This window comes from Saccostrea echinata, unplaced genomic scaffold (assembly GCF_033153115.1).
Source record: "Saccostrea echinata isolate AGI-Se365-2 ecotype Australia unplaced genomic scaffold, CSIRO_AGI_Sech_v1 ptg000002l, whole genome shotgun sequence".
Classification (NCBI taxonomy): Eukaryota; Metazoa; Mollusca; class Bivalvia; order Ostreida; family Ostreidae; genus Saccostrea; species Saccostrea echinata.
The window spans coordinates 11,600,311-11,625,004 of NW_026889751.1; the positions used below are offsets into that span (position 1 = coordinate 11,600,311).

The following is a 24,694-nucleotide window of genomic DNA, read 5'->3' on the forward strand; positions in this document are numbered from 1 at the left end:
CCTTTGTATTCAATATTTTTCAAGTGTAAATACTTATGCATTGGGGAGTCAATTAAGAAATAAGGTATCATTTTTAAACATCTATCGGGATATAAATACGGGTTGGTCACGAGATCAAATTCCATAAAGCCCGAAGGGCTTTATGGTAAATTTGATCTCGTGCCAACCCGTATTTATATCCCGATAGATGTTTAAAAATGATACCTTATTACTTATATTTACATTTGTCACTTATTTATATTTTATATTTGCCTAATTATAATTTTTAACGTGTGAAGTGTTTTAATTTTCAAACTCAACGGCACGTGTCTAATCCACTGATTGCGCGTCGACCCTTTATGACGTCACTGAGAAATTACGTCGAACGTTTATGACGCGAGGAACCCGTGTTTATACGGATATAGATACGCATTGCTTTCAATAGTGTTATATAAGGGAAAGCATTTGCAAATGTAAATATATGAATTATAAAGAATAAAAGGGAAAAAGATTACTATCAAAAGTCTTGTCCTTTTTATGCACACCGTGCACAGCGTGGAAACAATCTTCACCAAAATATAGATACCTACAGGGGTTCAATGTGCCCCTGTCAAGTAACATAGGACAGATACTACAAATACTAGGAGTTAAAAACCCAATTCTGTGTATTAAACATACATATGTAGAACAGTAGATATGCATATATTTTACAGTCCTATTTTAATCAGACTGCAGAAAAAGTCAGTCTGAATTAAATTCAAAATAATGTCTTCATTCACTAGTATTTATTCCATGAAAATACTTTTATAGGCGTTATTTGATGGGAAGGATCCTCAACCCCTTCCATTCCTTTTGCTCTTCTTGGTTTTATTAAAAAAAAACTAGTCCTGTTTATAAATCGCACCTAGTCGCCCGCGTGGCGCAGTGGTTAGAGCGTCTGCTCTAGAGTCGCGGAGCAAGGAGTTGATCCTTACGTCGCATGTTCGAATCCCACTGCGGGACGTGTAGACCGGTCCTTCGAATGAGTCCGTATAAACTGAGGTCCCGTGTCGCAGTAGGTGCTGACACGAAAAAGATCCCTCACTGCTCAATGGCCCTGAGTGCCGAGTATAGGTCAAAATTTGTAGCCCTCCACCGGCAAGTGGTGGCGTCTCCATATGAGTGAAAAATTCTCGAGAGGGACGTTAAACAACAAACAAACAAACAAACAAATAAATCGCATCTAAAACGTGTCCGAAAAATGGAAATTAAAGTAAAATGATATAAATGTGTACTCTATTCACCACTGACTAGTGGTTGGGTTTCTATCATTTGTACAAACACAAGCTTGTTGTTATCTGTAATTCTATTACAATAAAACACAGCGATTTAAAATTCCTTAAAGACATACCATGAGATAAAGAAAGTGACGTAACAAGAAATTGACTGATAATTTTGAACCGTTTAGTGAATGTTCCGCACAGCAAAATTTCCCTGGAATAAAGCAAATCTTCCTCCCAGATACGCTACTAAAGAGTTAATCCCTTTATGCATATAGAATTATCCCATAGGATAGGATTTTATTAATCGATTAGATTGATTAATTGTATGTTGTTTTACGTCCCGTTCGAAAATTTTTCACTCATATAGAGACGTCACCATATACCGGTGCAGGGCTTCGAATTTAGACTTCACTCAGCACTCAGGACCATTGAGCAATGAGGGTTCTTAATCGTGCCAACGCCTACTCAGGTCAGTCGCGGCCGTCATTCGAACACAAGACCTTCCAATTACGTAGCGAGCGCTCTACCGACTGAGCTACAGTGACGGCTAAATCGATTAAATACATTCATCATGTTATGATTATTGATAACAATCAAAATTTAAATGATGGATGCACAAGATTTCGAAGTTAAAAAATGGTGTAATACTAGTATATTGCCTAAAATTCTGGTATTGAAGTATGGTTAAAGAGGTGTCAATATGTACCATATGTAAAGTTTTAACATCTACTGATGCCAATGGAAATATATTACATTTACGGATAAATGGTGGGTGAGAAATACTATTTAGCTAACTTCTTCCTCCGTGAGAAAAAAAGATAATTACTATCTAATCATAGTTTATAGTTAAAGTTATATTTATATATTAATATTTACATTTCCAATGTCTTTGTCTGAGATAAAATTTCAAATAGTAAAAATACTTTATTTCTACATAAATCTACTGGTTCATCGATAGGCGTAGTGAAAAAAAAAATCACGTGCGGGGCGGGACAAATAGAGACAGAAGCGGGGCTTGTAGCACGTGAATTTGCAGAATCAGGAGCATGTAAATATAAGGAATAACTGTCAGATTTTTTGGTTTCATGAAGATGATCAATCGATTGGCTTGCGTGATAATTTTATGCATAAACGCCTTCGGCGTTTATGCAAATTATCACGCAAGCCAATCGATTGATCACATCATGAAACCAAAAAATTAGACAGTTATTCCTTAAATAATGAATGTACAAGATTCCAAATAAAAAATATTATAAAACTAATATACTGCCTAAAATTCTGGTACTGAAGTATGGTTAAAGAGGTGTCTATATACCATTTCTAAACTTTTAACATCTAAATTATGATTTTAAGGTTTCGACTGAAACACCAAATATCCCAACACAAATTATGTACTAATACTAAAATATAAAAATGGGAGATACTTAAATCGAATGATTAAAGTTACTGACACAGCAAGATACACAATAGCTGTTGACCTTGACCTTACAGGATTTTACCTGAGTGGGGCACCTTTATATTATTAAGAACATTATATTCAAGTATGAATTATTACCATGCAAGTTTTCTTAAGCCTAAACATGATTTCATTATCCCATAGCCCAATGACAGTGACCATTGATATGTATGATTTGAGGCAACAACATAAAACATCTATGCATTATCAGTTGAACAATTTGAAATTGGAATCATTACATTCTACGGTCCCAGAGTTACAGTATGAACACCGTTTCAATTTCTTATTTTGAAGTGACAGTGATCTTTCAGATTTGACATTGACGCAAGATTAAGACACATCTTTTGATCATAGGATACAACATTCTAAAGTTAGATACCATTTTAAGCAAGGGTACAGAGCATCATTGCCGAGATACAAATTTGAGAGAGGCACAATGTTAAAATCATTACGTCTTCTTCAATATATCGTCAAACGTTCTATTACATGTAAGTCTCCTAAAAATCAACATAACTTTTACTGTTAGACTTATTTCCATGGAGTATCATACATCTCAATAATGTATGTCTATAACTTACTCCTTCCAAAACATCTCTCGATTTAAAATTCTAAGAACATCGATCTGTCTTCCTTAGGTTTCAAACAAAATACCCGGGTCAGCTTCTACAACCTGTTGATACTCATTTACAGGGGGTTTACATTGTAGATCCTCTTTATCAAATCCGGTCACTTTTACTCCACTACTAGGATTATTGTAAATGTTTGGTTCTATCCTCACGGAATCACGTGATCCCATTGCAGGATCTTCTTGGAAATAATTATATGGTAACAGGAAGAAACTGAGATCCATGCCTGGTGTGTGAGTCACTGGAAGATCCTCTGTATGGGGGATATGCTGTACACCCATACTCACCCAAGCAACCAAATCCTGCACGAACAAATCAACAAATTTATACTTCATTGCATTCCATACTAAAAAATCATTTGATTTGAAAAATAGAATATAAAAACCCATTGTAATAATAATAAAAAAAACAATTAAAGACTTAATTAAATTGAATTTTTTATATACTTGTTGATTTTAAGACAAAACAAGGCCCATAACTCATCGGTAAAGTTTAACTAGACTTTTTCTTCTAAGCTACATTATGAGTTCATTTTACATGGAACATCTTCCTTCACAATTTTTTCTCTTATCTTCACTGAATGACCCTGAATTGTCTTGAATCAGATAAAATTGTTAAAAACATGTAATGTTATTTACAACATTTCTTTCACAGTTCTATATATTTTGAAGTATAAACCTTGCACGAAAGACATGGCAAACCCTTGGTGATCAACAACCAATCAAATCAAGGAATAAAAAACATGGACTATACATGATTTCTATATTTGCCCATTGACCTAATTTACATGTATTAAGGAAGCTCTAAACACAGCACAATAAAAAGTTCTAATTGGAGGGTTTCTTCATGCAGTTAGAGTGATAAGCCTTTGGAGGTAAGATAGAATAAATTGGAATAACCAGTCGACAACACAATTTGTAATGGATTAAGGTATACTTAACATTATATTAAAGCAAATGTAAGTTATTAAATTCATTGATTTCCCAATGTAATTAAACAACAGTGTTTTCTGTTAATAATAGTTCATTGTCTTCATCATTTTTCCCGGGGAAAATAAGGCAGGTACCCTTTGTTGAAAATGAACTATAGAACTCAGTCTATAGACCTTTATATGATAGGATTTTTCTCGAATTCCAAAAGCATTTTTCATTATTGTTTAGAGCTTCCTTTAAGATATTACTTTGAGTCAAACCTACAAAAACTTGATGGATATTTAAAACATCAAACAACTTTTTTCTGTCAAAACAAAACACAGACTTGAAGGTTGACACCGGACAAAGTCGAGAGGTAAATTGTCAAACAGATAAGCACAACAAAAGCATTACTTCTCCCTCTTTTGGGGGAGACAAATTCTGCCAAGACACCTAAGAAAAAAATCAGCTTTAGTTAAGAAAGTTCTGATTTTTATCTTTTATGTTATCTTGTTCAACCCTTTAAGGTATCCTAATTTTTAGCTCACCTAGGCTGAAAGCTCAAGTGAGCTTTTCTGATCAAAATTCGTCCCCCGTCTGTCGCTGTGGGTTTTGTGGTTTTCGTCGTCGTCGTTGTAAACTTTTTAAAATTTCATCTTCTTCCCCAGAACCACCGGACCAATTTTAAACAAATTTGGCACAGGGTATTACTGTGTGAAGAGAATTCGAGTTTCTTCAAAACAAGGGACTTAAAAGGAGGAATAATTAAGAAATAGTGAAAATTGTGTGAGGTCTTTTAAAAATCCCCTTCTCAAGAACAACTGGGTCAGAAAAGATTTTTAAAAACTTCAGTGAAGGCTTCCTGGCATAGTGTCAATTCAACTTCGTTCGAATCATGACCCCCGGGGCTAGGTGGGGACACTTTGGTTGATCAAAGTTTTATATAAGAATATTTAGTGAAAAAAAATCTTTAAAAATCTTCTCAAGACTAGCAAAGCCATGATCAGTCAATTAAATATGGAAGTATCCTCAAGCAGTGTACATTCAAGTTTGTTCAAATCATGTCCCCCGGGAGTAAGATGGGGCCACAATAAGCAATCAAAATTTTACATTGGAAAATATTGGAAATCTTTAAAACTCTTATAAAGAAAAGCAAAGCCATGATTAGTCATTATGCACATGTATATGGAAGCATCCTCAAGTAATGTAGATTCAAGTTTTGTTTTCAAATCAGGATAGGGTCAGAATATGTTATCTAAGTTTTACATAAGAATACACAGGAAAAAGAATCCGTGGATGAAGAACAGAAGGTCATAGTTACTCCGCTGAGCGTTGTGGCCCATGGGCCTCTTGTTTGCTATTATTATATTCAGGATTTTTAAAAAAAATCCTATAAAATTGGAAAACTCACCTCATCAACAATACTTTCGTTGTCTCTCAAATAGTAATCAAAATTAACAACAGGTGATTTTGCGTCCAATGCACTATAAATGGAACTACATGTCCTTTCGCTTTCTTTTCGTTTGGTGACTGCCATTTGATAGCGCATCCAGGCCATGGCCGGTTCGTTTCCCTCGCCTTCTGGTAACAGTTGTTTACTCATTCCTCGACTCAGTAGCCTATACGATCGTGGAACACCAAACTTATTATTTTTCAAGTTGTTGTAAAACAAATGATACTTTGGGGTATCAAAATTAAACTTGTATGCAGCTTCGCTTTCGGTCTCCTTCTCAGAAACCACGAACTGACCCTGGACAATTTTTGCATTAGGGTCTGGATTGAAGCGGTTGGCAAAGGCCTTTGTGGAAATGTCCAGAGTTCTATAGCGGTTTTGAAGACCTTCAATGTCTATATCTACTTTGTAGCTAAACATATGATGGTGAATATTACCCTTGATGTTGTCGCTTACCTGTACCCCAATGTTTGAGGCGTTGGCTGTAAAAGGGCTGGCAAGTATGTAACCTGTTGACACTATTTTAACTTCCAGGGCTCCGGTATGGTAGAATATAAAGTACAGAAGATAACTGTAATTGACCACTGAAAGGATTGACCTCAGTATAAGAACAGTATTGGAAAGTCCTTCGTAAAATGCACCTTGGAAAGGAGAGGAAGAATGGTGTGTTCGAAGCGGCATTCCTGTGTTAAATTCGAAAACACAGAAGGCGTTTTTGAAGGTAACTATTTTTTCAGAGGATTCCAATACGTGGGAAGCGGGCATAAATGTGGCGTGCGAGGGGCAGTCAACACCAGGGACTAACCCCTTATCCTGAGGACCAATCAGAACAGACGAATCGAAGTAATTTGCAAACATCTGTGTAGGTTCATATCCAGAGTAAAACACACCTATTTCCTGAAGAGCAAGTTCATAGACAATTCTCTTGTTTTGGAAACGAATATCATAAAGTTGTGGGCCATGAGTACTAGACATTCTGAAGTCAAATTCCCAGTTCATGTATTTCACGTGTTGACCTTTTACAACGTATCTACGACCGTCTGGTTGTATAGGAATGGGTGGACCCTGTGACGTTTGTGGAAACTCATCACCTCGCCTGTACAACCTGGAGAACAGAGTCTCAGACAGATCCGGAAAAGGTATAGATATCTTTTTGAGTTTGCCTTCATTGTATTCTTTTACAAGTGAGTCCAGGGAGACAAATGTTTGCTCATTGTACCATACCTTCTCAATGGAATAATCTGGATCGTCCATATCGACTAACACAGCGAAGTCAACAGGGTGGAGAATGTAAAATTCTACAAACTGAGACACCCAAAACCAGTATAGACGTCTGTCTCGTCCACTGACTGCAGATGACATAACTGTTACATATTTATAAGTAAGACAATTTTTGCCACAAAATAGTAATGAACCACCAAAGCTCTCTTGCAAAAGTTTTCGCGCTTTTAGTTCAGTCTCCTGGGTGATTTTCATTAATGCACCACCATAATCTGGACCAGTAATAGGGCTTACTGGAAAGGAATGTCGTCCTTCCAGATCGTGTAATGTGTGGGATTAGGGAGAGGAGTGACGACTATCTCCATAATTTTCGGTTTGAGTAAGTCTCCCCGAAAAATTATGACTCGCGCTTGTCTTGGTGGTTTCTTTCCAGAGCGACTGTCAAGAAAAGAAGTGACGTCTGCTTTATCAGGAAGATGGAGTTCTGCTGTGAAAATGTACGATGAACTCACTTTGATACCTGCAGGTCTTGTCAAATTAAGATCTTTTTGTTCATATAAGAATTTCATCATTCCTTCTACTTCCTTTGAGGTTAAATCATGAAATATTGAAGGGTTATCTGGCTCTGATAAATCAACTGTCTGGCCCAACGAACAAGGCTTAATTTTTTCCATTTTCTTCATGACACCCACAACTATAACTATGATTAATAGGAGGAGAATTATTATCCCAGCTGCAAACACCATGACACGAAATCGTCCGATCGTCCGTCTATGTTTCTCGGATATGTCCTCATTGTGAGACTCTGGTTTGTTCTCGTTCTTTTTGTCAAGAGGAAAAGATTCGTGATCGTTGTCCATGTCGGAATCCGGATTTCTGCAAGACAAAGCCATATTCGTAAAAAAAAAATAATGTTTCACATAATACATTCCCTCCCCAATCCAAAATTAAGTTGATTTCCATTACAAGTGTCTTTACTCCTCCTACCTGAAGCTCTGTAGTATTTTACACTAATCACTTCTACGCTGTATCTTATTTTTATAATTGCGAGGGGATCATTTAATGGTCTGAAAACATAACTATCAACTTTGTCTCTGCAATTGCTCTACAGCTTTGAAAAGAAGATATTGAATATGTCCGAATGTTTGTAAACCTGTTCACTTTATGCAGTTTTATTGTTGTGAAACAGTATTCTCTCATTTGTCAGAAGGCATTTGGTCTAGAGACATCAAATTGTTCACAATTTTGTATTCAGTAGAGGGATCAGAGTCTAGGGTTATCAATGACCATATTTTTGTTAGGTAACAAACATGTATTGAGTTATTGTCAATCAGACAACACTTGTTCTTCCTAAGCTTCCTAAACGTTTGCATTAAATAAAAATAATTATAAACGCATCACCTGGTAGCAAAACTCCATGTTACCTCTTAATAAGGGGTAGAATTTACGTTGAATTACCGGTATTTTAGCAAAAATTTGTTAATGTGTGTAATGTTTACAGGCCTGTTGGCCGTCAACACCTTTATTTTTTTAAGATGATTGAAATCTTCAACACCATGATTCCAATTACAGTGACCATGTGCCTTCTCTCAGAAATGTCTTGTGAATTAAGGATTTTTGATAATACACATAATTGATTTCATTAATAAAGGGGTCAGAAATAGATGAATATAGTCATCTCTCTTTGGTAGAGCTAAACAAAAGTAGTGAAATTTCAATGTTATCTTTCTGTTATTTGCTTTAACATTAAATGATTCGTTGTTGTTGGTTTTTTTTGTTTTTTTTTTTACACTTTATGGTTCTATAAATCACATGGATGCGCAACACACATTGAAACACATCATTTTGCCTTGTGAAAGTTTTTTTTTTTTTTTGGGGGGGGGGGCATCTTTTTGATTTATGGCACCATGGACTTCAAAAATGAAAAAAAAATGTTTATACGTGTCATTTTTTCAATCAAATTTAGCCAAAGATTTTCTTCATTCCCATAGCATCAGTTTTACAGTTGCATTATGACTTGGATGTGTCATTAGTGCTTAAGAAGTTTATATGGAGATGAAAAGTGAAATGTAAATATAAAAATATGTTAAACAAGCTTAACGTGGGTGTTTAAATGGGAAGTAAAAGTGGAGTGTAAATATGAATAAAAAATGTTTTCCAAAAAGTTGAAAGTAGGTGATGTGCTGTATAATCGAATTTAGCACTACTCTGTTAAAAGCTCTTCTGACTTATTTCTCTCTGGATTTTTTTTTTACAAGTTTTACATTCTTCTTGACCGGGTTCTTTTTTTCAATTTTGTGAGATAGTTTGGCCTTGCTATATTTTTTAATGTTTTTGTGGAAGACAAATTTTACCTGATGCGACTGTTCAAAATGTACCATCCATTTAGCCTGTAACTTTGTAAATAAAAAAATTACATAAGGTCATGCATTTAAATGTGCAGCATACGGATAAAAACACAAGGAGCGACACTTGTAATTTCAGTTCTTTAAAACACTGCGTCAATTTTTCCCCTGTATGAATTTAAAAATACTTTTTTATTTTAATTTTGTCATGCAAATGGGATTAAGATAACAATGCCGTGTACTTTCAGACTGCAGTCATTGAAATGAACATTTATTGTTCGTAAGTCCAATTACATGTGAATTTTGCATTGGTCGAAAGTAATTCGAGTAATGTCTATGCTTTTGCAAATAGAAAGGAAATGAAAAAAGCCACCAAAAAAAATATCGGATCGTCGCTGTTATGTTTTATGTAATAAAGACCTATTAATTTTGAATAACCCAGTAGCAGGGCAAAGCAATCGCTAATTATGTTCCCCAAACGAAGTTTGGGAACATATTGTTTTTACTCTGTTTCTTATTAGGGTCTTCCGAGCTTCCTTCGGAAGACCCTACTGTTATTCTACTGTTTCTTATTATTATTTTATTTTTTTTTCCCGCCGATTTTCAGCAGGCGATTTCTCGGAGACCTTTTGTCCGATTGCTATGAAACTTTCAGGGTAGATACAATGTATTATTGCCTAAAAACGGTTTTTTCAAATTTTTGATATGTACCTCCGTTCATGAGTTATTGCCCCTTAATCGATATTTGGAGGGTCTCTTGTCCAGTAGAATTCTCAATAACGACACATGATATTTGCATGAAAACTGGAGAACTTGTAACTAATACATTGCAGATGCGCAGAACATTAAAATTGTAGGCTAATTTTTTTAAGTTTGGAAGCTATGTGACGGCAAGTTTTAGGAATTATTTTTCCATGAAATTTTGCTGCTTTTTGTTTAATAACTTTTAAACTGATAAAAATTTGGTAAGACATATAGAATGAAAGTTGTGTGTAATTACGAGAGCTTTCAGATAACATCAAGAAAAAGGGGCTGGTTCCTATATTCAGGGGACAGCAGGTCATAAAAGTATTTTTTTGATAGCTAAAAATATTAAAACATTATGAAAAAGTTTGAATGACATAATTTCTAACATATTAAATCTTGTCATGTGGTATAAAGAGAAACAAGCTCCGTGCTATATTTTATTCTATTTTATATAATAATTATTCGAGAATCGTACAGGAACAAGTTGTCTACAAACCAGCCACGCCTTTTAGAGCATCGTAACACGTGCTTGTACGGTTTTAGATAGTTGTTGTGTTTTAAATAAATTGTTTTGATTCGATTTCTCTGTTTTCTGTTATCTAAATCGTTTATAAATGCAAGTTATTTACACAAGTAAAGGTAAATCAACATTTACAAATGCATCCGTATAGAAAGAGTCCTAATCGGGGCCTCTTGTTTGTAACCTAGATGTAAACAATCACGAGCGGCATTGTGGGAAGAAGACACTAAAGACCCGATATACGGAAAACGTGATTTGATCTGATGCTTTGTTGGCAAATATTTTAAAAAAAAGTGTAGTTTAGTATAGCATAATGCTTCATAATCAATAATTTTTAAAAAATAAATCATGTATAACACTCAATCTGATTATTTTATTTTTTGAAAAATCATCAGGTCGAATATCAGGTTCTTTAGTATATCAAGTCTTTAGTACGTCCCCGGAAGTAGCCATGCAAGTCGGAATTACAGAAAATATGATTATATGTGAAGTTGACAGTTGTACATTTTCTTAACGTACGAGCCGTATGTAGAAATGCACGTTTAATCCACATCTACGAAGCACATAAAATCCTTGGTTGCGTACAGGGAGCATTAGTTTTAAAGGGATATATATATTCTTGTGCAAATTGTTTACGAGGAAATTCTGACGATCACATTAACAGCGATGAACAGTCTTGTGTCGGAGTTTTCTGTGATAAATGTAGCGAGTGATGAAAGAGTTCACGGTGACATTTTAATATATGATTGGCGTGGACCATGGAAATGAAGGTTAGAATTTTTCTTATCTAAAATTTAACAGCTGCTTACAGCACTGATGTTTACATGTATATGCCAGCAAATGTATAAATGTACGCACAAACACTGAAGTATGTTATCTATTTTATGGTTCAGTCTCTGTCTGTTAGCCCTGACATGACATTGTCAAATCCCCATTGCTTTTCCTTATATTTAAGTGCATGAGAGCATGTAATTTCACCAATTTATTTTGAATACTGAATTTCATTTCATTTGAATAAAAACTTTATCATATTTTTCTTAAAACTAGACAACAACTTAATAAAATAAAATTTGTAAAGTAATAAACTGGGAGAAGGTATTTTTTCCTGAATTAAGGGGGTTGGATGGTCTTTAGCGATTTGAAAAAAAATGTCGATAAAAAATCTCCAGCTTTGAGACCCAAACTCCAGCTGAAAAATTTCAAATCTCCAGTTGTGGTTTTTCAGTTCTGTCACATGTATGGAAGCCACTACAAAATACATGTATGTCAAACAAAAAAAGAAAGTAAAAGATATAACAAAACATTTATTGACCATGTTCTCGGGGTAAAATGCAATTTGCTTACCCCTTGAACCAAACTGTTTCCCTTCGGCCTAATGGCCTCAGGCAAACAGTTTGGTTCTTGGGTCCGACAAAACACATGTTGCCCTCGAACCCAGTTAGTAAATGTGTATTATTATTGGAAAATCTCAAAAATGTCACTCAGTTAAATTGCAAAAGAAATTTGGAAATATATTTATACATAAAAGTTTGAATTATTTCTGTGATAAGACTGCAGGATTGATTTGTGTTTTGTTTATTGCCCCTTCAAATTTTTTTTAGTCATATTATTATGCCACCACTTGCTGGTGGAGGCCTGCAAATATAGACCTGTACTTGACACTTACGGCCTTTGGGAAGTGAGGGATCTTTTTCGTGCCAGCACCTTCTGTGACACAGAACCTCGGTTCATACGGTTTCATCCGAGGAACCTATCTCCACATCCAGCTGTGGGATGTTGTTTTACATCTTACTTGAGAATTTTTCTCTCGTATAGAGACATTACCACATACTTGTGAAGGGCTTCAAACATAAACCTTAATACTTGGCACTAAGGCCCATTGAGCAGTGAGGGTTCTTTATTGTCCCAACATCTACTGTGAGGTTTTTAAGGTCTCATCTGAAAAACCTTTGACTTTCATTCTAATGCTGGGCGCTTGGTGAAGGAACCTTCATTACCTGTATGTTTATGTCTTAGGTTTGACACAGCAAATGAGAATCAAGCCCAGGCCTCCTGATTACAAAATGAATGCCCTACAACTAGGCTACCATTACAGATAATGAACTAGATTAATTACCGTGTAAAACATTGTTTAGTAAAAAATTAGTTCTTGAAATTAGAAAATAGAATTTTTTATGATTGGGGTATGTAAACTTAGAGTGGTATTTGGGTTATACAGTAAAACACGCTTACTGCGAACAGACTTAAATAAGGAATTGAAGCATATAGTGAAGTGATTTTCATTCCCTGTGGTTTTAAAACATACTGAAAACTAAACTGAAAAATGAATACATTTATAATGAATCAAAATTATTTGTCCCTGGCACTTATAAGCATGTTTTACTGTAATGACAAAATAATGGGGATTTGTTTTCACAGTGGCTGTATATTGTGAATAATTTAATAAGTCGATAGCAACTTTTCAGTTTTAAACTAATCTTGTTCAAGCAGATGCTTGTCTGTCTCCGTAAACTCCAATGAGCAGGAGTTTATGGAGACAGTTGAGCATCTGCTTGAATGAGACTAGTTTTACACATGCTATCTACATGATCTAAGTGGTAATTTTTTTAAAAAAAAATATGTATACTGGTATATTATTTAAAAAGTACATATTATACAAAAAATACCAACTAACCGGTTATGAAAATCATAACCCGTCATCCCATACTAAACCGGTTACTATATTTCTGACTGATTAGATGGTTACCCAGTTGATCATTGCCATCCCTAATAAATTTTTTACATGTATAAGTTATGTGCATTTCCTTTGTGAAATCATGAAAAAAAACTAACTAATCCCTATTTATATTATATTTTGTAATTACATCCTCAAAATTGACTGCATGTAAACATCTATTTAATAGAGTACTTTTTACAAATAATACACGGAAAATGTGACAGTATCTTTGAACTCTGTTTGATGGTTTCATTAGGGGTGTCAATGAATTAATATTCGAGTCCTCGACTATCATTCAATCATATTGACTATTGACTAAAATTTGTTAAGTCGGTTGTTCGTTTAAAATTTGTTACTCTTAAATTCAATGTAAAAAAAAATTGGATCTGCTCAGTTCATTTATTAACGTATAAGTGTTCAAACTCAGGGAAAGGCTTAACCAGTCTTTGTTAATTGTTCAAAGGAATTTTGTTGTTCGACAAACATGCATTGGCATACTTTAAAAGATGTCGGATCCAAATTGTAAAGTTTCAACCTGCAATTTCGTAAGATCTCAGATCTCATATAATGCAACTACCAATTAATGAAGAATAATAAAACTTTATAAATACATGTAAATTGGGGAATGGTTATGAGCATAATTCAAAGGTGTTTCTTTCTGATATTAATATCAATCATTTTTAAATTGTATTGATTGAATGCAAAAATCTCATAATTAAAATTTTTGTTTTTATAAGAGTTACACTTTAATTGTTCAACAATCACGGGTCACTGACAAGACACATTCAAATGGCTTCAGGTAAGAAATCAAAAACGGGTACATGTACTAGCAGCAGGAAAAGAAAGGATAAATACGAGCATTTGATGTTCTGTATATAGATAAAATGTCCAGTCAGTGATTTTTTTAGAGCCGACTTGGGGCCGAAATTCGGCCCCAGTCCCAATTGAAAATATGCCTGTATTTTCCCAAAATGTAATGGAAGTTTTCCCAAAGAAAAACTTACAAAATATGTGATCAAATTTAGTTTGTTTATTGCATGTTTTTCAAGCAGGTTTTGTTGTTCAGGTGGCAGGGGATAGTTTCGTACTAAAGACTCGGTCAAATTTCTTAAAGAATTGAGATATCCCTTGTTTGATGTGATATTTTATGTAGAAAAATGATTAGAATAATTATGGGACACATTTGCAGTGTAGTAGAGTGCTTGCTGAAATAAATGATGTGCAACTTGTAGGTGTCACTATGACGCTTATATACAGAGTTGTAAATGCGAACCTAAGACACATGGTCAGTTGCAGAGGAAATTCACTGAAAAGCTGTAGGCCATAGAAGAAGGTGTGTATCTCAGAGGGAAGATGAATGGCCCCATATGAATTGGTGAATTTTCATTAGGGCATGCATTGATTTACAGAGTACTGGGTGTTTTATCCTGCTCGCTCGGGCCTGGGGGTGGGTTGTATGGGTACGACTGAGGCCCAAATCTTGGAAAAACAAGCCAAAATTTGGGGAGACCCCAGGTGTATTTTTGGTACATGTGCACTCTACTAGGCAAATTACATGTAATTTGTTGACATAATTTGTGAGCCATGGGCATATGAAGTGTAATTAATTAGCCCCTGGAAAACTGTCCCCATGTACATGTTTTTATGGATCGCATGTATGTGTGTACCCCCTCGGCACATGTTTGGCATTTAAAAAAACTATCCTCTGCCACCTTCAAGAAAACACCAATTTTCAGAAATATGTTATCTAGTCTAATTCTTACGATGGCCGATATCAGCCTGTTTGAAATAAAATTACACGGCCTATAATTTTGTCTTTTGTACATGTACATTTCTTGAAATTTGTACATGTACAAAAATATAAAAAGTTACAATTTTGCTTAAAGACAAAATGTACATGTACAATTCTTTAAAATTGCACAATGTACAGACAAAAAAATCTATAGCAGTATATAAAAGAACTTCTTGAGTTCAGATCACACCTTCAAACAGAGAATAGGAGGTAACTGAGACTGACCCAATTATTAATGAATCCTTGGCTTTAAACAGAGTCATAACGCTACATAAAACCAAGAAAACAAAGGAAATACCGAATGTTCCAATAACAAAGTATGACCCAAGAATCAAAGGTCTGAAATCCAAATTATCAAAATACTGGTCATTGGTTTTAAAAGATGAAACACGCAAATAAATCTTTCAAACAAAATTAATGATTGCATATGCTATACATAAAAGTATTGGTAATTTGCTGACAAAAGCTATTTTGCCATATAGAAATTACGGTTTGATCCCTGATGAAGGCGGAACCGTGATATATATTTTTAATACACCATTACGATATCAAACCGCCGAAACACATTGTTGTCACATAACAATTAATACAGTCAATATAAAAAAGGAAATAAAATAATCGCAGCACTGTGTCGGGTCCTCTAAATTTTGAATGGCGTGGCTGATGGATGTTGCCTAAATGCACCTGCTACAGATTTTTTTGTCTGTACATGTACAAATTTAAAGAAATGTATATGTACATTTTGTCTTTTTGCGAAATTGTAACTTTATATTTTTGTACATGTAAGAAATGTACATGTACAAAAGACAAAATTATAGGCCGTGTATTTTATTTTAGACAGTCTGATATCGGCCATCGTAAATTCTTCTCTAAATAAGTTTATTGATGTATGCCATTTTCAAAACTCACCATATTTCTTTTATTTGACTCTTATTCATTTAGGTAGAGAGACCTAAACACAAGGGGGGTAAACCTTTCCCAGTACACATTTTCTCAGAGTTTGAAGCATCAGCATAACAAATCTTAACAGAGTAAGGCAATTTTTGTCTGAGAAAAATTTATTTGTTTGAAAATAATAGTTTGGGCACTGTCACATATATTTTATCAAATTTTGATGCAATCACTTAGTATTAATTAAAATTAAAGGGGCTCAGTTATTGCCATATGACTGAAATTACAAATTATAAACTTGCTCTTTTTTACATGTATTTTCACTAAATATCATTATTTTGAGAAAAGAATGAGTCAGTATGCAAAAAATATCAGTTCACAGAACCACATTTATTCAAAGAATTGCTGTGCTTTAATTTTTTTTCAAATTAGACCCATCTTACTATTGATAATTACATAAAAAATAATACCCCCCTCCCTTTCATTTTCCCCCTCATTTGTCTTCTATAATGTGATAGAACTTAAACTTTTCATTATTTTCATATAGATTATATATTTTTCTTTAAATTATAACAAAACAGATGGTCTTTTTGCATATTTAATGAACAAAATATCAGAAATATGTACATTTTCATGTAATTATTGGATTCTACTTAACACCTGAAATTTACTCACAAATGCCAAGTAAGGACAGGATGATCACTTTAATTATTCAGGGGAATCAAATGCATGTATTTGATCACTCAGGTACATTGAAATTGAATGGAAATATACTCAGAAAAAGGACAGTCAGTAAAATCAGATTTCCACAGTATATTTTCTATAGAATCAGGTAATGGTTGGAGGGGCAGGGTAGATAACTGCAATTTTCAGGACACTTCTTCTTGAACCTTTGATGCAAGAGGGGTTTTTGTATATTACAATAAATATCCTGAAAAATAGATTAGGTTTTCTTTTTGGAAACAAGCTATAGATGTATAAATTCAAGCAATTAAGAGGTAAAATGGGATTTCTCAAAACATCAAAAATAGGAGAGTATGTGTTTCATGTGAGTACATTTCATGAAGGCATGCAATTCTTATTGAATTTTTTATATGTAGCTGCATTTGAAATTGATCAAAGTTACCATTAAACACTGTTTGGATAAGAAATAGATTCTTTTGGATTGTAGGAGTTGGTCATTTTTGAAGTAACACAAAGAATATGGGGTTAAGGTGGTTGACCGACAATTGATGGGGTCACTTATTTGCCTCTAACATTTTTATTTTTCATTGAAATAAGACATATTTAGTATATTTTTACTCAGAATTGATTGCACTTTCTAAATATGGAAAGTTATTTTAATTAAAAAGCAAACTTTGAAAGTTAAAGGTGGCAGGGGATAGTTTTGTACTAAAGACCCGGTCAAATTTCTTAAAAAATTGAGATATCCCCTGTTTGATGTGATATTTTATGTAGAAAAATGATTAGAATAATTATGGGACACATTTGCAGTGTAGCAAAGTGCTTGCTGAAAAAAATGATGTGCAACTTGTAGGTGTCACTATGAGGCTTATCATATACAGAGTTGTAAATGCGAACCTAAGACACGTGGTCAGTTGCAGAGGAAATTCAGCTGAAAAGCAGTAGGCCTTAGAAGAAGGTGTGTATCTCAGAGGGAAGATGAATGGCCCCATATCAATTGGTGAATTTTCATTAGGGCATGCATTGATTTACAGACTACTGGGTGTTTTATCCTGCTCGCTCGGGCCTGAGGGTGGGTTGTATGGGTGCGACTGAGGCCCAAATCTTGGAAAAACAAGCCAAAATTTGGGGAGACCCCAGGTGCATTTTTGGTACATGTGCACTCTACTAGGCAAATTACATGTAATTTGTTGACATAATTTGTGAGCCATGGGCATATGAAGTGTAATTAATTAGCCCCTGGAAAACTGTCCCCATGTACATGTTTTTATGGATCGCATGTATATGTGTACCCTCTCAGCACATGTTTGGCATTAAAAAAAACTATCCTCTGCCACCTCAGCCAAGTTGGATTTCTTCATAATTAGATAATTCATACCACTATTGTTCTTGATGCAAGTAGGTAATTAGATAATCCATACCAAGAATAGTCTTGATTAGATATAACAATTGTTTGTTAAAGTAATACAAAGACAAAAACAAAGCTTTTTGACAATTGATTTTTAAGTGATTGGGCTTTCTGGGAGATTCCCAATTTAGCCTAATTGATGCTGAAATTCCCAATTCTGAGGGCCCCAGCCCCCAATCCCAAAGTCCTGTAAAAAAAACACTGGCAGTAAAAATTATATTTGAAATCAAATACATTTGATACATATATTTATTACTACAAAAATGTTAATGATTCAATAATTTGTTGTATAATGGTTATAACGTAGCTTAAATATTGTACAGGCTAGCAGTCTCTTAAAGACAAAAAGGAAAATGACATGAAAAATTAATTTAAATTTCAATGAGTACTCAACTTTCATTTGACTAAAGCCTCTGACTGTGCGACTTAGCTGTCCGAGTAAAATTAACATCGCTATTTATCATTTATAAGTTGTACAGTTTTTTTTTAATTTTAAATGAGAAATTTCAATTTCTTTTGGATAGGTGTGACTGCCATCTGATAACTGAAATTTGATACCAAGCATGACCATATTTGCCAGAAGAGCATCTGTTTGGAGATGACGAAGAATAAGCAGCATAGTGAAATTTAAACAATCACACAAGGATAAAAGTCCTTCCATCTAGGATTATGGACACATCAGGCCTTAATACATTAAGAACTTGTAATATATGTATTTTTACAAAAAAATTTAGAGAGAACTGCTATTTTGGCATATACAACAACAAATGTTGACATATGTGCATATTTCAAATGACTTCAGTGCTAAGGGCATGTACATGAACGAGGATTGTTAGAAAAGTTTGCGGACACATTGATTTAAGGAAAATTTACTGTGCACTTTGAAAAATGACCTGTCTGAAGAAATAATTTTTTAATAGCTCGGTGTTCTCCAAGACTTTCAATGACATTGCAATTTTCAACTTTGTGTTTTCGCATTGATCATCTATAATTAGCGAAGAAACAGTCATAACCCCTCTAATTTAATTCAAAATTTTGCAACATGCCCTCTTTGAATATTGTAGCGACATGTAAAATATCATTAATTTTTTTGCACTACAACAGTGCAATTTTTTATTTCAAGAAATTGGTCTGATTTTAATATAGCTTTGATTACAAATAGATAACTCTAAGATACATAATTCTTTTTTATCTTTTTAGCTCTTGTGAGCCAAAGGCTCAAAGAGTTAATGCTATGGCCATTTGTGTGGTGTACGTAAACTTTTTAGCTCACCTGAGCTGAAAGCTTAAGTGAGCTTTTCTGATCACCAGTTGTTCGTCGTCTGTCCATCTGTGTAGCTGTCTGTCTATCCGTCTGTAATTTTTTCATACTTTCATCTTCTTCTCAAGAACCACTGAGCCAAATTTAAGCAAAGTTGGTACACAGCATCCTTGGGTGAAGGGGAGTTTGTTAAAATGAAGGACCAACCCCCTTTACAAGGGGAGATAATCAAGAGAAGACAAAAATAGGATGGGGTCATTAAAAAATCTTCTCAAGAACCACAGGGCCAGAAAAGCTGAAAGTTATGTGGAAGCATCCTGGGGTAGTGTAGATTCTAAATTCTTCAAATCATGGCCCCCAGGGGTGGGGCGGGGCCACAATAGGAATCAAAGTTTTACATTGAAATATATAGGCAAAATCTTTAAAAATCTTCTTCTCAAGAACCGCTGGGCCAGAAAAGCTGAAACTTATGTGGAAGCATCCTGGTTTAGTGTAGATTCTAAATTCTTCAAATCATGGCCCCCGGGGGTAGGGCGGGGCCACAATAGGGAATCAAAGTTTAAAATATATAGGCAAAATCTCAAAAATCTCCTTCTCAAGAACCACTGGGCCAGAAAAACTGAAACATATGTGGAATCATCCTGGGATAGTGTAGATTCTAATTTTTCAAATCATGGCCCCCGGGGGTAGGGTGGGGCCACAATAAGTATTACAAGGGAGGGAGGGTCTGGTGAAGAACAGCAGGGCCAAAGTAACTCAGGTGAGCGTTGATAGAATATGGGCCATAACTCAAGAACCCCTTGGCCAATTATTGTCAAATTTGTCACAGTGTATCCATGGCCCAAGGGCTCCCGTTTATAGTAAACTTAGGATTGTGACCCTTAAACAAGGGGAGATAATTAGGTAAATAAAACCAAAAGTACTGGTTGCTAAAAAATCGTCTTCTCAAGAACCACTGGGCAGATTATCACCAAACTTTCACAAAAGGATGAGGATATATTGTAGATTAAAATTTGCACAGGGAATCGCACTGGGACAAAGGGCTTGGTCTCAAGGTCACTTCAAAGTTGACCAAAAATTACATTTATTAAAATGTTGATATTTTGCTTACTATAAGGACTAGGATCATCAAATCTTGTCAGTTGATGCATCGAAGGACCTCGTGTCATGTTGACTCAAAAGTAGTTCATGGTTACCTACTTTTTAAATTTTGCAGCCATTCTTTTTCAAAATGATTTAAAGGCATATTTTGAACAGTTTCAGGCCTATTATCATCAAACTTTTTTAGTTGACAAATGACAGAATGAGACCACTATTCTTTAAATTTGCTTGTTGTGTCTTAGGTTCATAATTCACATTATATCTACTGCAATCAACTTCAATGGATTCAAATATTTTTAATGAATTCTTATTAAAAAAATTTACTTGAATATATGTGTAATATACATGTACATGTAAAAGATTATTTTAACATGTTACAAAAATTAAATACATGTGTCTTTTTCCCCCCTTGTAAAACATTTGAATAAATGAACCCAAGAAGTACAGTAAAACCATTTTTTCTCAATTTCAACTGGACCAAGATTAAACATCAAGATACCCAATGACTCCAGATAACCATGCAGGGTAAAAAACTAAAAGAATAAGGGGTTGGGAGTACCAACTCACTTCACCGTATAAATGGTACATGTATTTAAATATCGGTTTTTGAGATAATGAAGTTTAACTTTTAAGTTAAAGGCTAAAAAACATGTTATGTTAAAATTTTCCACAAGTGACACCGTGTCTTACTGAAATCATCCCTGTGCATTTCTTGTAAGAGTATTTTTCTACTTACTGATTGTCAAAGAATGGATATCCTCAATCAGTAACACATTTGGATTACTTACTATGTAGTTATGCTGTGTAAATGTTTTGTCAAGCAATTATTATGACAGTGATGTAGCAAAACACTGATGATTCTGTAGTATGACACATGTTACTAACATGATTGCATCAGAGATGTTAGATGAATAGAAAAGTCTAGAAATTAAAAATCAAAAGTCAAAGTTCAAGAAATGAGGGTCTGGGAGTATTAGTGTTTTGGATACAATTTCAGGAGTACTGTTGGAGAGAGTACAGTTGAATTGTATATCCTCATGCTCACTCCAGATTCAGAGATCAGGAGATGAGGTCTCTTGATATTTTGGTCAAAGAAGAAAGAGAATGTTAGCAAAGTTGACAATCTAAACAGAAACATGTAACCTTTAGGTGGAAATTAAACAAATATTTATCCTTTTATTACGACGTCAACTTACAAGCTAAGAAGGAAGACCCACTCGTTGCTTTGCAACGAGCTTTGCTCTAGTTATTATTATTATTATTATTATTATTATTTTTCTTCCTGGGTACTTTTTTGTCCGTGAGTGATCTCCGAAACTACACATCCGATTGAGATGAAACCTTTTTAGTGTTAATAGGAATGTTATGTAGATTTGCGGAACGAAGGTCATTTTGCGCGCACGCGCATGCACGTGCGTGCGCGTGCGATGCGTAAAATGACCAATATACTTGATATAGCTGTAACTTTTACATTTTTTGATGAAATGCTTTGATACTCAGAATATAAGGATATATTAATAGTGTAGACAAGATGACATGGTCAGAATGCGCATGCATGCACGTGCGCGCATGCGCATTGATTGAAATAACCAATACAATTGATATAGAATTAACTTGTACATTTTTTGATGAATTGCATTGAAACTCAGAATATAAATACATATTAGAAGTGTACACAAGAAGACTTGATCAGCGCACACATGCATGCACGTACGTGCTCGTGTGCGCGCGTGCAAAGAGTAAAATGACAGATATATTTGATATAGCTATAACTTTCATATCTTTTGATGAAATGCCTTGATACTCAGGATATCAGGATATATTAAAAGTGTAGACAAGATGACATGGTCAGAATGCACATGCATGCACATGTGCGCATGCGCAATGATTGAAATAACCAATACAAATAATATAGACTTAACTTGTACATTTTTTGATGAATTGCTTTGAAACTCAGAATATAAATATATATTAGAAGTGTACACAAGAAGACATGATCAGCGCACACATGCATGCACTTGCAAGCACGTGCGTGCGCGTGCAATGAGTAGAATGACCAATATACTTGATATAGCCCAAACTTTCATATCTTTTGATGAAATACTTTAATACGCAGAATATAAGGATATATTAAAAGTGTAGACAAGATGACATGGTCAGCGCACACATGCATGCACGTGCGTACGCGTGCAATGAGTAAAATTACCAATGTACTTGATATAACCATAACTTTTACATTTTTTAATGTAATGCTTTGATACTCAGAATATATAGACATATTACAAATGTAGACAAGACGACATTGTCAACATGCACATGCATGCACATGCGCGTGCATGCAATGCTAAAATGACCATTATACTTGATATAGCTGTAACTTTTATACTTTTTGATGAAATGCTTTGATACTCAAAATATGTAGATATGTTAATAGTGTTGACAAGATGACACGGTCATCATGGACATGCATGCACGTGCGTGCGCTTGCAATGCGTAAAATGACAGAAATACTTAATATAGCCGAATTTTTTTTATCTTTTGATGAAATTTGAATATAAAGATGTATTAAAAGTGTTGACAAGTTGACATGGTCATTTTGTACATGCATGCCCGTGCGCGCACGTGTAATGCGTAAAACAACCAATATACTTGATTGTCTTATTTAATGAAGCTTACAGGGAATAAGACACCAAAAGAAAGTTGGGGAGCGTTTGGGGAACATCTGTAACGGTCCCCGTTACAATTAATACTAGTTCTTGTTCTGCTTTACTATTCAGTGGGTAAACAAGGTCAAAATTAAAATAATAAAAAAAATTCCACTTTGATAATTCATGAATTTTTTTATGAATTTTAAGCAACTAAAAGTTTAATGCTCGTTTCTTATGTTAATTTGTTAGTTTTTTTTTTCAATAATATTTTGAAAAATTAATGAAATGTAATATCTTATTAGTTTCAAACTCAGTTTTTATTTTCACCTTGATTATGTTACCGTAGTTTAAGGTAAAAGTATCAGACAGATGTCTTAATTAGAACTTACCGATGTTCGGAAAGGTGATCACTCTTAATTCAAAAAATAATGGTTGACAAGTTTAACTTCATCAATGAAAAACAAATTATAAACCATGTAGTCAATACTAAAATCATCACCACCTTAACCGTCTCATTTGAGACAAACATTTTAAGTACGAGAAAATTGAAAATATGACGGAAATAACTGCGGTCAGCTCACTGGAATGAAACACCAGTTGTATTGTTCGTTGTTGGTAAGTTCACGATCGCATATGAAATATTGCATAGGGTACTTCAAATGATATGGAACGCCTGGACTGTCTAATCATGGTAAAATCATATTTATGATGTGCAATTATCGCTATATGTGATGTGCTTTTATTATTATGTGATGTGCTTTTTTCATTTTGTAGTGTGCTTTTGTTATTTTGTGATGTACATTTGTCATTATGTGATGTGCACTTGTCATTATGTGATGTGCATTTGTCATAATGCGATGTGCTTTTACCATTATATGATGTGCTTTTTTCATTATGTGGTGTGTATTTGTAAGGCACGCCAAATTCACAAAAATTAGATAAACATAGTTTAACAGTTGATAAACTAGGTTTATCGATCGTAAACTATAGTTTACGAACTGTAAACTATAGTTAATGATTCGTTAACTGTAGTTTGCATTTGTAAAACTATATTTAACGGTTGTATAGTGTAGTTTACGAATGCTAATCTATATTTATCTGTCTGTAAATAAACGTTAACAATAGATTTTGTTGATTAATATAGATTCTCATATGTAAACTATAATTTGCATTCGTTAACAATAGTTAAGAGTTGTTAATCAAAGTTTTACAAATCGTGAAACTATATTTATCAAATAAAATATGTTTTACATTCGTTAACTATAGATTTCGGTCGTAAACTATAGTTAACTGTCATTTATACTCACAAACTATATTTAACAGACGTAAACTATACTTATCGATCGTAAACTATAGTTTTGAGAGCTAAACTATGATTCACATTTACCAATCATTTACTGTCATTAACTATAATTCACACTCATAAACTATAGTTAAGAGTTGTTAGATATAGTTCATGAATCTAAACACCTGCTAACCGTTAACGATATATAGTTTTCAATTCAAAATTTCGCGGCACCAATCGCGAGAAGCAATAAGGGGTTTAGGTTTTATCATTGCGGAGACACGTGTTGGACATTATCTAAAGCAAAGACCAAGTTATATATAATCAATATTACTTTCTCTATTTAAACAGGATTAATTGTATTTGTTTTAAAATGTCGTGTATATAT

General features: G+C 34.2%; 1 pseudogene; it reads right to left on the bottom strand.

Moving 5' to 3' along the window:
• Nucleotides 1-3,136: 3,136 nt before the first annotated feature.
• LOC133172623 (putative amine oxidase [copper-containing]) lies at nucleotides 3,137-23,496 on the bottom strand (annotated as a pseudogene).
• Between the last annotated feature and the right edge of the window lie 1,198 nt (nucleotides 23,497-24,694).